This window comes from Squalius cephalus (assembly GCF_949319135.1).
Source record: "Squalius cephalus genome assembly, chromosome: 2".
Taxonomy (NCBI): Eukaryota; Metazoa; Chordata; class Actinopteri; order Cypriniformes; family Leuciscidae; genus Squalius; species Squalius cephalus.
In genome coordinates this window covers 14,508,311-14,522,638 of record NC_137123.1, presented here as the reverse complement: position 1 = coordinate 14,522,638, position 14,328 = coordinate 14,508,311, and the positions used below count along the sequence as shown (strand labels likewise).

Genomic DNA, 14,328 nt, shown 5'->3' with positions numbered 1-14,328 from the left:
ATACACTTATGTGAATCTACACATTTCTTTAACTGCAACATTTCTTTGGTAGAGGAACTACCATGATTTTTAGAGGCTTGTATACTGGGTTACATGTTTAATACGCTAAAAAAATAATAAGATAAAGCAATTGTTTTTCAGTTTAAAGTGTTTTATTAAAGCAGTGTGATATCTGTAACATTTCAAATCTTATTTTCTTTTAAACAATATATTCAAAACTCAAAACATATTCATAACTCATAATCTCACAATCCAAAAAAAAATCCCACAGAAGTATCCCACTGAATTTGTGAATAAACAAATTCAGTTTCACAATTAAAAACAATAACATAAATTACCTGTAATAAAACAGAAAAAAAGTTCCATATGATTTTGCTTAAGAAATTAACCACAATATCAATAGTTTGAATCATTTATTTTAAATAAATCTAGTATTTGTTACAAATTTGTCCTCTAGCTGACTTTGAGTTCCTGACCATATAACTTCTGCATCAAGTGTTGTTTCACATACTTAGAAGAGGGAGGATCCAAGCATCACTTTGAGCCACCACTATATTGGAAATGACTTTTAATGGCGTCACTAAATGGTCACATTAGACCGTATTAGCAGAAAAAGTACAGGCTGCTTTCACAGAAAGACTTCCCTGAGGTGTCCAAAGGATCAGGCTGCTGATAAGAAACTATATTATTGTAGCCCCGCAACATCACAACATGCTCTACTGTTCATCTTTGGAATAAGTAAACTTAGATGTGTTAGATCTGTGTGTAGTTGACAACAAAACGCTGGCCAAGAGTTCGCAGCTGGAGACTTTCTGCTGGACTTGACCCAAAAGAAACATAGGTTCAAAATGTACATGACAAACACATAAACCAGGCTAGTCCAGCAATGTTTTGGTTCAGATAGTCTCTCATTGGCAGTACATTACAGAATAACAGTTCGACAATTTCAGCAGCCCCTCATATTCATCCTTTAAATACTATGAAACCAAAAATTCCCAATGGCAATGTCTCCAGCATTGCAGTATAAACGGCTCAAGAAGCCGGCAAAACATTTGCGATAGTGTCCTTGGCACTCTGGCTTAATCTTTCGGGAAACTTGACCTCATACTCGACAATCAAGTCCCCACGACGATCTGGGGATTTCGGAAGAGGAAGACCCTCCCCGGTGACACGCCATTTCATCCCGGGACGGACAATGTCTTGAGTTGTTAAGTTAACCGTGCGATTATCCAGTGTTGGAACGTTAACTGTGCAACCACAAAGTGCCTGAGAAAGTAGAGAAGAACGGGATTAGAAAAATACAGACAGGGAAGAAAAGAGTGTGTAAGCAAACTCTTAAAATAGGAGCCCATCTTACCTCTTTGTAATTTTTGTAGGATAAATTATGTCTGATCCATCTCTTCTGTACACTGGATGTGGCTTATCCTTCACCACAAACACCACATCTGCGGGGATATTTGATAGACTCATCACCTTCCTTAGGGAAAGTAATCTTGGTTCCTTCTTTCCAGCCTTTCTTCACTTCCACTGTAAGGATCTTGTCCTCAGTGCGCGTCGTTCTTCCGTCGGGATTCAGGCGTTTGCGGGAGATCTTCATCTTCTTGGTGCAGCCAGTGAACACTTCTTCTAGACTGACCCTCAGGTCGTGGGTCACGGGAGGATCCTGTTTTTTGGTCAGTGCCCCGCCGGGACCTCGCGTGTTAAAGGAGCGTGGGAAACCGCCCATGCCACCCATGCCAAAACTAGCGAATGGGTCATCAGTTTCCATTCCCTCGTCCATGCCACCGTTACGGCCAAACATGTGTTCAAAAGGGTAAACAAAGAGGGCACATATTACAGAACTGTGTGGTGTTGTATAAAAATGATAGACAACTCATAAAAACTGCACCAAGGGACAAAATTGAATGAATTAAGATGAATTAATGAAATGTTTATTATTTTACATGGAACTGTTCATTACCTTGATTTCCCAACTACTACACATTCTTCCTAACTCAAATTCACAGAAACTGAACTTTTATGCAAAATACAATCAGTTATTGTAGTTTAAATTAGGGCCGTAACCACCATAATAATTACCAACAAGTCCACCGCAATAATTAGAAATGGCCATAATGTAATTAGAAAAGTTTAAAATGCTGTCTAACAGCGCTCGTGAATGTCAAAATGTTTGAGATGACCAATCAAATCAAAGAAGGTTCATTCAAAGACATGTTCACATAAGACAAGTGCAAATTCCAACCAAAGTCCCTTCATGCTCTGTATAAAAAAAAGTTTTCTGCCTTAATTTTTTAAGTACAATCAACTTGGAAGCTTAAGTAATGTCATCTTAAATTACATTAAGCTGACTGAGTTGAATCTTGAATGACTAATAAAAAAGTTGAAAATTGCTTAACTTATTTTAATGAGTTAAAGCAATGTAAAAACATATGTTGTCATAACTTATTGATCAATTATCATAAGCTACATCAGCAACAAATAAACTTAAGTTATTAAATATTAGCTCAAACGACGTCATGCATTCCTCTAATCCTTGGTGGATTTGCATCTTTGATGCAAGATGTAAAGTAGTGGGCAGATCTGTGTTTATCTTGTCACAGAATAATGGAAATAAAGAGATAAGGTGTTTCTCGAATCCAAGGTGAATATAAACTGGGTTCAAAGGTTTCATGCACCAAAATGGACATAAATGTAGTGTGAAAGTAATACATACAACATACAACTATTCACTTGGAATAAGTGAAATTCACACTCAAATCATAAACAGTTCAAATAATATCCCAACTAGGATCATAGGCGAAGAGTCTCTGGGCCTTTACAAACCCCTCCTATTATTTGCTGTAAATAAGATTTTACAAAGAAACAATAGCCCAGCTAACAGACTTTTGTTATAAGAACGTTCTCTAAATATTCAGTGTTGGTTCTGGGAACGTGAAAAATGTCCAGTTTTCTGAAGAAAGTGTTTTAAAGGGTATAATGTTCCTCAAAAGTTCTTTCAACTTAATTTTGATTTAAGATTCAACATTATTGGAACGCTGATTTGTTCCAACGTTGATTTCTAACATTCCAAGAACATACAAATGTCCAGTTTCCTTAAAGGGGGGGTGAAATGCTCATTTTCACTCAATCTCCTGTTAATCTTGAGTACCTATAGAGTAGTATTGCATCCTTCATATCTCCAAAACGTCTTTAGTTTTATTATATTTATAAGTGAAAGATTGACTGTACCGAGTCTTTCCGGAAAAAAACCGAGCGGCTGGGGGCGGGCCGTGTGGGCGGTGTGCTATAGCTGTGCTAACTGATCTAACAACAACACAGAGAGACATTTGAAGTAGTTTACTCACCGTGACTGCTCGATCCTTAAGCATTAGACGATCTGCAAATAAGTCGATCTGGGCTTTGTTTATAAAACAATCATCGTCGAAATGCAGGGAACAAAGAGTCGTGCACAACCTCCGTTGATGCTTCGAAAAAACAAACTCCATCCACTATTCCCTTAACGCTGGGTTCTTTGGGAATCTGTGCAGGGTTGTCTTGCCCTGCCAACCAAAAACCCACTTCTTTGGTGACATTGACTTCCCTAAAAGCCGAGCATAGAGCTCTGGTCTGCGAGTGCGCGCGCGGCCGCGGAGAAGTGCCCTTAGGACCCATATAAGGAAATTCCGCTCTATCTTACGTAAGACAGAGCCATACTCGAAAAAAACTTTCCGAAACTTGTGACAAACCGGAAGGAGTATTTTTGGAACAAAAATACTCCTTCAAACGTACAACTTAACTTTTGAAACTTTGTCCATGTTTAGCATGGGAATCCAACTCTTTAACAGTGTAAAAAACTCAGTATGCATGAAACAGCAATTCACCCCCCCTTTAATGTTACTAGAATGTTATTTAAAGGTAATTGTGATGTTCCTGAAACATTCTTTCTATCATCTTTCGAAAGAGTAATAAAAACACAAACTACAACTTTATTCAGACACAGCCTTAGATGAACTGACAATAAAAGACATTAACTCTCTGAAGATCTAAATTTAGCAACTCCACAAACAGCATTACCAGCTTCACTTATTACTAACCAGACTGACTTTATTTCTGTCACGTCTACAGAAGTTCTTATTGAGAATTAACAGAGGTTTAGATGTTGATGTCTTTATTGAAAATGTTTTCTTTGAGGTCACCATGGAGATCAGTGTTTGCTTTAGTTGGGCTCTTGACCCTTGACTTTCATTAAGTTGGTGTTTTATCAGCAATTGCAGGTGTTTATGAAGAACATTTCTGCATTGATAAAGCAGATCAACATGGCTGTTTTAATAACAGACAAATGACTGCTTTTTCAGTTCATGACTGAAAGGTGCTCTAAGCAAGTGGTTCCTAACCCTGCTCCTGAAGGACCCCCAACACTGCACTTTTCTTTGTCTCCCTAATCAAACACACCTGATTCAACTCATCAGCTCATTATCACATGGGTTAATGAGCTGATGAGTTGAATCAGGTGTGTTTGATTAGGGAGACAAAAAAAACGTGCAGTGTTGGGGGTACTTCAGGAGGTTTGGGAACCACTGCTCTAAGCGTTTTTTAGGCCAAAACATTTATTGATAGATCCAGCAAACATCTCCTCACTAGTTGCCTGAACACACTGTAAAAAAACACGCGGTCTTTGTAGAGGTCTCCACAAACGGCAACAAAAACAGAATGGGCTAACCCGCACCACGAAACATAACAAACTGTTCCAGCCAAAAACCGACAAGAAGGATCTCTAGAGCTGTGATTAGAAGCATAGTTTCTAGATTGCATGACATGAGGACTTAATAAATCCCAATCTTGAGCAAAATAAGCAATATGTCATTCAGTACAACATGTGTCTTTTATTTAAAATACATACAAATGTCATTTATGTCTTTGAGCTTGTCAAGAGATTTAAAGCACCGTTTTTGAAGACTGCGCATGTGCGAACATGCTCTACTAAGTAAGAACGAGCCAATGATTGAATCTGGAAATAAAGCAAAATACCGTATATACCCGAATATAAGACAAGGTTTTTGTCCTAGAAATAGGCTGAAAAATGGGGGGTCGTCTTATTTTCGCGATATAGACAAAATCACGGGGGAAAGTGAGAAAGCAGGGGGAAACAGTAGAGGGCGCCAACACGATAGGCTACGTAATTAGTGACAGTGTTATGAATTAAATAAACAGTAAAGTGCCGCCATGGAGAAGTCAAGAGATCATCTTGAGAAAAGAGCTTCAAAAGTTGGTCAAATAAACCAACACGTTCAAAACAGTTATGACACCAACTTTAAACTTATGGTCGTGAATGAGGCGGAATCATCTAATAATTGCAAAGCTGCCAAAAAATTTGGAGCCACAGAATGCAACGTTCGGAGGTGGCGAGCACAAAAAGAACGACTAAAAAATACCAACAGCCAAAGGAAAGCTTTCCGTGAACCTCAAAGTGGCAAGTTTGCAGAACTTGATGATATAATCTATGAATATGTGATAGAAAAACGTCGGGATGCGATGCCAATCACAAGATAAATCATTCGGCTGAGGGCTCTGGAGATAGCAAAGGAGCTGAACATACCGACAAATGAATTCAAAGCTAGCACTGGGTGGTGTACACGAATGATGCGGCGCAAAGGGCTGACACTGCGTCGTAGAACAAGTCTGGCCAAGCCCGTGCCCTTAGACTTCGAGGAGAAGTTGCTGTCTTTTCAGCAATATGTGCTTAAACTCAAGACTATGCCAAAGGAGATGATGCCAGCTGGCATTATCGTACGTGCCCAGGAAAAGGGCTGGATGGACACTGACCTGGTACACAGCAAAATCCCCAGTGTTAAATCAACACTGCTCAGAGCAAATATGGTCCCACTCTACAGAGTGTTAAAGTAACACTGAAGCAGAGTTAAAGTTAATGAGACAATTAAGTGATCAATTGAGTGATGATTGAACATTAGTGATGAACACCTGCAGTTGACAAGCAGAATCACTGAAGTATAGAGAAACACAGGAACTAGGGCTGGGCGATTTAAATCGCGATATTGTTATGCACATCTCGTCAGTAAAGCCGGTTCCTTGATTAGTAGTAAATCGCCATCACCTGCTTTCAGATGAAGCGTCATTTACTACAAAGAGCCGTAGTTAACTGACAAGCTGAGCCATATCGCATTAATATCGCGGACGTATCGCCAGCGATAATTAATGCGATATGGCTCAGCTTGTCAGTTAACTACGGCTCTTTGTACACAGCAAAAACTCCAGTGTTAAATTAACACTCCTGGGAGTGTATGAGTCCACACTCAAGAGTGTTTAAGTTAATGAGATAATTAAGTGATTAATTTAGTGATGATTGAACATTATTGAAGACACCTGATGTTAACAAGCAGAATCACTGAAGGAGAAAATCACAAATTGTAAGTTACCGTTATGACGATCAATGGTTGCTTTAGTTGGACTCTTGACCCATATGTTATTAACTTTAGATTTTGTTTGTCTGTTGTTTCTGAATTATAATCACCAGTTGAACAAAGAAAAAAGTGATCTGATGGTGTTGGTTATGTTATGACAATCATCATTTGAACTTGATCACTGAACTCATTAAAATCCTTCTTTCTGACTTCGATTTATGTTGTTGGTTAGTGAATCTGCATAAATGCCCAGAATTTTTGATATAATATAAAGGATTTCTTAAAAGTTGTTTAAAAAAAAATCTTTTTTCTAGGCACACACAGATGTCAAGATTCAGTCTATGCATCTCAGCAATGGTGAGGAGCAGAATATTCAATTAGGAAAAGTAAATTACATAGACAATTCAGATCATAATTTATTCATACCGCAATGCATGATGGGAGCCATTAATGAGTTGTGATTGGTGGCAGCCACTGCAACATGCTTTATTATTGTCACCGTTGTTGAGATTCACAGGCTGATTATTGATGTCTGTGTTTTAAATGAATTTATCTGAATGTCTTTTGATCAGAACAATGTTTATTAAATATTTTGAATTATAAGTAAAGTACTGATAATGATAGGCTGAATAATCACTAAACTGCAGCTAATAAGTTAAACCAAACTATCTCAATAAGTTTCCTTTTTCAGATCACAGCATGATTATATCAAAACATAACCAACACTATAAGACAACATTTTACTTTGATCATTTAACTGTTATAAATCAATAACAGCAGACAAACAACAGTAAATATTGAAGTAAACATATAATGGTCTAGAGCCCAACTAAAGCAAACACCCATCACCTTAATGGTAACTTACAATTTGTGATTTTCTTCTTCAGTGATTCTGCTTGTTAACATCAGGTGTCTTCAATAATGCTCAATCATCACTAAATTAATCACTTAATTATCTCCTCAGCCCTAAATACCGCTTCATCTGAAAGCAGGTGATGGTGATTTACTACTAATCAAGGAACCGGCTTTACTGACGAGATGCGCATAACAATATCGCGATTTAAATCGCCCAGCCCTAACAGGAACTAGAACTGACTTCCAGTCACAGTCACATTAAATCAGATGAAGATAAAAGAAGACATTAAATCTGTGAAGATCTCAGCAGAGGAGGATTAAACAACTCCACAAACAGCATTACCAGCTTCACTTATTACTAACCAGACTGACTTTATTTCTGTCATGTCTATGAACAGAGGTTTAGATGTTGATCTTATGGGGTTTTAAAATGTTTGGCCACCATTATGGTGATCAGTGTTTCCTTGGTTGGGCAGTTTGAATCTTGGCATTTTAAGTACAATTTTGGTCTTTGTAACAGTATTTACCAAAACACATAATTTGTTACAAAGAATGCCAAAAACAAAGGCGTTCAGGTGCTTTTTAGTTTTCATTATTATAAAGTAGAGTGATTCACTAATCTTTTCCCTGATCATAAGTTGTCACTTGTTATTTAAAAATAGCTTACACCTTTCTTGATACAGAGCTGACATTTTTATTTTTATATACATTGCTGAATTTTTTGGAAAATATTTTTTTTTTTTTTTTTTTTTTTTTTTTTAGGAACAAACAGACATCAAGAAGCAGCATATGAATCTCAACCAAGCGTGCCGCACAAGCCCTGAAAAGTGAAGCCAAAACGTCTCGATCGCCCCCCGGTGACTGGTCCTAGTATAGGTCAGAAGCCCCGCCTCCCCGTGTTATTCAACGGGATGTGAGACCAACTAAACAATTAAATTACACTTCAAATATCTTTTTCCAAAGGTGGTTTCTTTCATTTGCTGTCGTTTTTATCACGCTGATGTAAGTTCAAGTGTCTGTTTCAAAAATAAGTTGTTTTTTAGTTAGTTACGTGATGCGGTGGTGTAACGTCATGATTGACAGCTGTGATTGACAGGTTCTCCGAGCGAAGTAGTCACTGAAGCACCAACGGACATTTTTTCGGGATCTTCGGAGGACTGAGGAGATTGTATTTACTTTATTTTAACAAGCCTCTTGTCGTACTGCAATCCATTTTTAAAAAAGTGTGCAGAATGCACTTTCCCTGAGGTGAGTGAGGGCGGAGCGTTGATTTTGCGGCTTTACTTCCTGCTCACTACTGCGCAGGTCTGGTCCCGAGATCGCTACTGCGTAGGGTTGCCAACTCTCTGAAATGAAAATAAGGAACGGGGGGACACGCCCCCGTGACACGCCCCCGGACACGCCCCCCAAGGAATAATAAAAAAAAAAAAAACTCCTGAAATGATGACTTCTGGTGAATATTGTGGAAACTAAATGATATATTTAGATAAATATATTTAATACATTGTAGCATATTATAATACAACTTATAGGCCTATAGAATAGCAAAGTAGGCCTAATCAATATACAAGACTGAACCACATAAGTTAGATGTGAAATATAAAGCCTATCATGATCATTTTGCCAACAATGAACCATGGATTTATTTAGTTTATAATACATTTTATTTTTAACTTAAACAAATACAACATCTAACATTCAAAACTTCTGTAGCCTTGTGCAAACTTATTCAATAGAATTAGACTTCTAGAATGTTCTTTCCAGTGCAAAAAAATATATTTTTAATTTAATTAGACAACATTTTAAGGAGGTGTAGTGCAAATATATTTATATAATTATACTTCCATTATAGTTAACTTTCTTTCCAGTGCAAAACAATAATATAAAAACATAAATAAAAAAGCTAATAAAGAAAATCTAAAATATTGCACTCAAATACTGCATTCAAGCAATACAACACCTGTATGTATGCACATGGAAAATCTCACAGAAATAAATAAACCTCCAGACTAAGCACATTGTGCAGCTATTTTTTCCATGTGTACTTTTTTGATTTCTTTACAATGTTAGGCTAAACCTGTACTATCTCTTTTAATATAATCACTTTCTTATGAACTAATTTGAGTTTTAAAATTACATAGCCTACCATATCAGCTGGAGACGTCTGACGGACAAGGAACCGTGACATCGCTCGGCCGTGTATTCATTGTCCCTCACGCATTCCAGCCACGGGTAGTCATTTTCCCATTCAATTCTTTATTTTTGTGCTCTTTTCTTTTTCGCCGGCTGCTCGGAGGAAGTCATTTTTACATTTCCCGCTGTTGTCACTTGTCGTCATCGTTGCTACGATACGTGACTCACAATGACTGAAACGACCAATTAAAAGGGCATTCTCTGATGATGTTCCAAGATGTTAAAAACGCTACGCTGATCATAGACAATCTGGGGGAGAAATTAGTAGCCTATCTACCGCACCGTCGGGGTTTTTTTTCACTGCACTGAATTGATTCTCAAAAATACGGAACAAAGTGCGTTCCGTATCAGTTCAATACGGAACAAGACTTTTATGTGTCAAATACGGAACGATTCCGTATTATACGGAACGGTTGGCAACCCTACTACTGCGCAGACTCAAGTTCCAATATGTCAGCGCTAGGGCTGTGCGATATATATCGTGAGATTGTTATGCGCATCTCGTCAGTAAAGCCGGTTCCTTGATTAGTAGTAAATCACCATCACCTGCTTTCAGATGGAGCGGCATTTACTACAAAGAGCCGTAATTAACTGACAAGCTGAGCCATATCGCATTAATATCGCGGACGTATCGCCAGCGATACTTAATGCGATATGGCTCAGCTTGTCAGTTAACTACGGCTCTTTCACAGCAAAAACTCCAGTGTTAAATTAACACTCCTGGGAGTGTATGAGTCCACACTCAAGAGTGTTTAAGTTAATGAGATAATTAAGTGATTAATTTAGTGATGATTGAACATTATTGAAGACACCTGATGTTAACAAGCAGAATCACTGAAGGAGAAAATCACAAATTGTAAGTTACCGTTATGACGATCAATGGTTGCTTTAGTTGGGCTCTAGGCCCATATATTATTAACTTTAGATTTTGTTTGGCTGTTGTTTCTGAATTATAATCACCAGTTGAACAAAGAATAAAGCGATAAAGCAGCTAACAAGTTAAACCAAACTATCTCAATAAGTTTCCTTTTTCAGATCACAGCATGATTATGTCAAAACATAACCAACACTATAAGATAGATAACATTTTACTTTGTTCATTTAACTGTTATAAATCAATAATAGCAGACAAACAACAGTAAATATTAAAGTAAACATATAATGGTCTAGAGCCCAACTAAAGCAAACACCCATCACCTTAATGGTAACTTACAATTTGTGATTTTCTTCTTCAGTGATTCTGCTTGTTAACATCAGGTGTCTTCAATAATGCTCAATCATCACTAAATTAATCACTTAATTATCTCCTCAGCCCTAAATGCCGCTTCATCTGAAAGCAGGTGATAGCGATTTACTACTAATCAAGGAACCGGCTTTACTGACGAGATGCGCATAACAATCTCACGATATATATCGCACAGCCCTAACATCATAGCAACCGTTACTATGTGAGCAGGTCCGACAAGCAAGATGGTGAAGCGGTGCGCCCACGTTGTTTGTAAATCGGACACTAGAGATTGTCTGGAAGAGTTGTGTTCTTTCCATTCCCAAAGCCGAAAACACAACGTGAGCGGTGCCTACAATGGATAAGACAGTGTGGACGGCCCCACTCCCAGTTAAATGTGTCGAACATTACGAAGCATAAATACGTCTGCTGGCTGTGGTATCGATGGCTACTTAAAGGTTTTTTTGTTTTGTTTTGTTTTGTTTTTTTCTGATCTGAAAAACTATCCTATCTGTAACTCAAAAACATAATATTGTCTGAACCGCGAGTTTTATGATCCATTGCCCCCCTAATAAATATTATGGTCTGAACCGCGATTTTTGTGATGCGTTACCCCCCTAATAAATATTATGGTAAGTGCATTATGAAAGACAATCAATGAAAGTTATTTAGATGCAAATTAAGGCTATGTCTGGTTAAACAGCTATTGTGTGATTTTCGTTTATTGTGCTTTGTCAACTATAAGCATGAATTTGAGAAAGAAAATCATTTTTGGAAGAAAATGCACCACATACTTTTGTCAATGATAGCTAAAAGATTGTAAAAGCTTTCAGTTCACCCTGCCTAATTGAAGTCAAATTAAGCTTGATTAATGATTTACTGTGACTGATAAAATAAACTACAGCATCGAGAATATCCTCCTGAGACCCAGAAAAAATAAGTTTTGTGAATTTAATTTTTTTCCATGTCATCACACTGTTTAGAGCACAATAAACAAATGGTAAAAAAAAAACATTTTTGAAAAAGAATATTTTATTCATACGTTATGCTATGTCCTCTGTAGTGGACGCCAGGACTAAGTTGTTTAAAAAATAAAATGACATGAAATGATATTGTATAGGCAAAAACAATGGATTTTGGGGTTTCAGGATTTTTTCAGCCAAAATGTGTATAAAGATTATTCTCAACTATGTTATGAAAGATATAACGGAATGAATTGATACACCATTTTACTTTATGCAATATGTGGGTAAAATGGCCATAAATTAATATTCCCATTCAATGCAATGTATACACTGTATCTAATTTGCACATTAATGTGTTCTTGGAGCAACATTTAATGAAAAAAGAAGTGTAATAATTGGAGTAATAATTGGCATTAATTGGAGTAATAATATCTAATATTTCATAGGAATATTGATGTATAATTTATTTCCATATTCACTTGTTGTGTCTCACAAAATGCCTGATAAACATGATTTAAGTCCTGATGTCCTCTACAGTGGACATGTATGAAATCAACGCCCTGTTCTGGAACAGAAAGTATTTTTTTATTTGAAACCCCTTAACATTTTCCTGAGATGTTGTTTTATGAAATACAATTTGAAAAGTAGTCCAATTTAAATTATAATTACAATATATTATCATATTTCCATAAGAATGCTACATTTGATCACTAAATTAATGTCAGACATTTTTAAAGACCAAGGACTAGTTGTTTTCATGGTGAAACCTCCAAACATTTGGTATCTCTGAAAAGGCCTGAATGTGCTCTTTACAGGACACCCAGGTTGTGTCATGTGACATGTATGATGTCAGAGAAATTCACTAAAATATAATGTCCACTACAGTGGACAAAAGTCTATTCTTGGGTCCCAGGAGGGTATAACGTTAACTCCCATGTGTTTTGCAGCGGTAGTCATGGTGTTGTGCGAAAAAACACACATAAGAAATTATTGCTGACAGCACTTTTATTTTCAGAGACAGTTTTTTCTTTCACACAAAAACACAACAGTGAGTGTCTTTCAATGCTTTTTAAACACTTGTTTCCTTGTTCTTTCTCATATCACAAATGATGTGTTTTAACACCGGTAAGCATTAGCCTCGATAGTAACTTAGTCGTGTCTCCTTCATTGCGTATTTTTATATTTTGAATATATCCCTCCACTGCATACTGTAACCCCTTTTGCCTCGACCTGGAGGATATCGCGGAGGTATTGCTCCAAAAAAGGTCACTGACACGCACGGGTATACCTCTTCCCGTCATGGCAATCTGTCGCGCTGGTCGTGTTTGACTTGACCATTTGTTTGTCGGACGTAGCAACAGTAATTAAGGGGGGCGGGGCTCGGCGAAAGGCTAATTCACATCATAATTTATTCATACCGCAATGCATGATGGGAGCCATTAATGAGTTGTGATTGGTGGCAGCCACTGCAACATGCTTTATTATTGTCACCATTGTTGAGATTCACAGGCTGATTATTGATGTCTGTGTTTCTAAATAAATACATTTGAAAGTGTTTTGATCAGAACAATGTTTATTAAATATATTGGATTATAAGAAAAATGCTGATAATCATATACTGTAGAATCACAGAGCTGCTGCTAACAAGTTACACCAAACCATCTCAATAAGTTTCATTTTCAGATCACAGCGTGATTATGTCAAAACATAACCATAACCATAACAATAACAGCAGACAAACAAAGTCTAAAGTTAATAATATACACTAAGGGTCAAGAGCCCAACTAAAGCAAACACTCATCACCATAACGCTGGCTTACAATTTGTGATTTTCTCCTTCAGTGATTCTGCTTGTTATCATCAGGTGTCTTCAATAATGCTCAATCATCACTCAATTGATCACTTAATTGTCTCATTAACTTTAACACTGCTTCAGTGTTACTTTAACACCATGTAGAGTGGGACCATATGTGCTCTGAGCAGTGTTAATTTAACACTGGGGAATTTACTGTGTAGACGCAGCATTCTGAGCTGATATCATCAGGACAGACAATACTGGTTAACTAGACCGACAGCAGCCTGGCCTGCAGGGCGGGAACCTCTAGGTTGTAAAACCTTATAAATGTAGACGGGGAGGCCCAGCCCGCCGCCGTACAAATATCTTGCAAGGCAATCCCACTCGACCAGGCCCACGAAGAGGCCATGCCTCTCGTGGAGTGCGCTTTGACACCCATCGGGCACTGCACGCCCTTGAAGGCGTATGCTTGCGCAATAGCATCAACTATCCATCTGGATAGGCTCTGTTTCGACGCGGCTAGTCCCTTAGAGCGCCCGCTGAACAAAACAAAGTGCTGCTCTGTCTGTCTGAAAACAGACGAGCGAGACACATAAGCTCGCAATGCCCTGACTGGGCAAAGGAGGCTCGCGTCTCTTTCCTCCTCAGGGACCGGTAGGGCTGACAGGGAAATGACCTGCGCCCTAAACGGTGTGTTGAGGGATTTTGGAACATAACCGTGCTTAGGTTTGAGTATAACCCTTGAGTCATTAGGCCCAAATTCCATGCACGTCGCGCTCACTGAGAGCGCGTGTAAGTCCCCTATGCGCGTCACTGAAGCGAGAGCCAGCAGAAACACAGTCTTGAAAGACAGATGTTTCAGATCAATCGTCTGTAAAGGCTCGAATGGGCCACCTT

General features: G+C 37.9%; 1 pseudogene across 1 annotated transcript; it reads right to left on the bottom strand.

The window, feature by feature from the left end:
- Positions 1-625: 625 nt before the first annotated feature.
- LOC307152694 (dnaJ homolog subfamily B member 1-like) lies at positions 626-1,808 on the bottom strand (annotated as a pseudogene). Its single transcript has 2 exons — positions 1,358-1,808; positions 626-1,266 (listed from the first exon to the last, which is right to left on the bottom strand). The product of its transcript is annotated as a dnaJ homolog subfamily B member 1-like (transcript).
- Between the last annotated feature and the right edge of the window lie 12,520 nt (positions 1,809-14,328).